This window comes from Tachysurus fulvidraco, chromosome 6 (genome assembly GCF_022655615.1).
Source record: "Tachysurus fulvidraco isolate hzauxx_2018 chromosome 6, HZAU_PFXX_2.0, whole genome shotgun sequence".
NCBI lineage: Eukaryota > Metazoa > Chordata > Actinopteri > Siluriformes > Bagridae > Tachysurus > Tachysurus fulvidraco.
In genome coordinates this window covers 1,253,688-1,256,187 of record NC_062523.1, presented here as the reverse complement: position 1 = coordinate 1,256,187, position 2,500 = coordinate 1,253,688, and the positions used below count along the sequence as shown (strand labels likewise).

Genomic DNA, 2,500 nt, shown 5'->3' with positions numbered 1-2,500 from the left:
CTGACTGAAAAAAGAAAGAAGGTGATGTTGTGAGGGAGAAAATAAAAAAGCAAGAAAGAGCAAAGCGGTGACAGCTGTTATTTTACCTGCAACACTCACACACACACACACACACACACACACACACACGCACACACACAAACACACACAAACACAGACACACTGGTCTTTTTACCTCCATCTGGCTTTGTGGTGGTTTTGGAGCTTGTGTGTGTTTTAAGGAGCCATCAGTGTTTGTAACACACAGTGAGGGCCACCAGTCAGAGTGCAGTCACACTTCACTACTGTGTGTTCATGTAGACGTCATAATAAATAGGGTGTGGGATTTGGGACACGAGAGAATCTTCACAGTTGCTCCCGGACATCTGGCAAAAACATCTGGCACCATCTCTGGCAGCACAGCAAAATACTTCTCCCATGTACTGTCTGAGTGTCCTGTGGCAGGAAGGCTGTCATTGGCTCCCATAGGAACCCAAGGACACATGAGTGGACACCAATCGTGATGGAAGCCATAAAGATAAAGAAAAATGTCTTCCAAATGATGCTCCTGGAGGATGGTCCTGTCTGAGGTATCAGAGAGGCAGGAAGGTTGTAGCAAAATAATCTACAGACGTGAAAATCGCCTACATGGGAGCCTGTAGGTGTCTTAGAGGGTAGGAATGGTGCAAGGAGTCTATTAATACCATCATCATCATGACAATGTACAGTAAGGACTAGTATGTGAGAATCCAAAAAGTTCAGTGTTTAACACCATTGTCCAAAGAAAGCTCATCACTAAGCTATAAAACCTGGGCCTGAACCACCAGTGAGCCTGGATCTGGAACCTTCTGACTGCTAAGTTACAGGGGGTGAAAAATGGCTCCTTCATGTCCCCCTTTAGGGCCGTGTGCTCAGTCGATTCCATCCATGTCTATAAAATATGTCTTATTTACATTAAGCCTTATTAACGGTCAGAAAGCAGTCATTTGCCTGCTGAGAGCTGATTGGTCAGTGTAATGTGATGGTGCTTAGTATTCAGCTGATCATCACATATCCAGAGCAGTGATAATGGAGGAGAAAGATGGCCATCGTTAACCAGGTGCCTCATCATTTACCACATGAAGGTGCAGAAATGAATCCCCAAAGATCTCAGAGTGAGGAGCAGCAGTTTGGGGGAAAATGGTGCCTGTGGAATGTTAATGACAAGCAATTAAAGCCAATTAAAGCTGCTGGGAAGATTTATGCTAATGAGATGCTAATGTGTTTAGGAATCACTCCAGGAAGGAAGCTGAAATGAACGTGTGTGTGGCATCTCAGTCTACCCTGCTAAAAAAAACAGCATTGCTGGTCCATCATAAGGTATGTTTTGCATGCTGGGACCAGCTTGGGATGGTGGTATGCTGGTCCAGCATTAGGTGCTAACTGCTGGTGTGCTGGCCAGCATATATACCGTATTTTCCGCACTATAAGGCACCGGATTATAAGGCGCAGTCTCAATTACGGGGTCTATTTCTGTACTTAACCCATACATAAGGCGCACCGTATTATAAGGCGCACAGTATTATAAGGCGTACTGTATTATAAGGCGTACTGTATTATAAGGCGTACTGTATTATAAGGCGCACCGTATTATAAGGCGTATGCTAAAACATACGGTCTACAAAAAAGGTAACAGAAACAAAACAGTGAGTTTAGTTGAACTTTATTCTACTATTTAACAACACACACATTATTTTTTAATCAATCTTCTCCCACAAATCTATCAAAGTCCTCATCTACTGTGTCTTCTTAACAGCGCAGTACATTTTCTTGCTTCCTCCACTTCCGAACCATAGATACATTGATGTTGAATACTTTCAGCTGCTCTATTCCCATTTACAGCTGTGTAACTGATAGCCTGTAGTTTGTATTGTGCCTCGTAAGCATCTGATTTTTATTGGCGAATGGCAAACCAACTTAAGGTGCATTTATCGCCACCTACTGGACTGGAGTGTGGAGCGCATAACGGTTAGGAAGAAACAAATGTTGTTTTGCAACATACCGGTAGTTATACTGTACCTACCGGAGGCGTGGCGGAGGTAAGCGTAGGTACTGTAGGTATTACGTAATGTTCTCTGATTGGTTTATCGCTGCCAGCATAGGTAGCATATGTATTACGTCCCTGTGTTAGCGGGAAATGGTCCAACAGTCAATCAAGCGGAGCGCTTAACAAAGTCACTCTCTCTTTTAGCGAGTAACATGTAGCATGTGGCGGCGATGACCATGTTTATTTAAGAGCTGCTACCCAGAGTCGTTTGCCTTTAGACAACTCCTGCTCTATGTCTTCTTTATTCTCTGAAAAATTATAGAAACAAAATAAGAAACAAAACTATCTCTCACTCATTTGTTTATATTGTGCAGTGAACGAGTTACGATAAAACAGCTACTGCTTAAGTTACAGACCTTTATTTTATTAAAAAATTATCTTATTATTTTATTTAAAACACTTATAATTAAATATATTCCAATTTATTGTGTTTTA

The 2,500-nt window shown here is 42.0% G+C and overlaps 1 long non-coding RNA gene across 1 annotated transcript in view; it reads right to left on the bottom strand.

Moving 5' to 3' along the window:
- LOC125141523 overlaps nt 1–1,170 on the bottom strand; it is a 4,801-nt gene extending 3,631 nt beyond the window's left edge. Inside the window, exon 1 of the long non-coding RNA XR_007140926.1 lies at nt 176–1,170. This is a non-coding gene — a long non-coding RNA (uncharacterized LOC125141523). The remainder of the gene's footprint in view (nt 1–175) is intronic.
- Between the last annotated feature and the right edge of the window lie 1,330 nt (nt 1,171–2,500).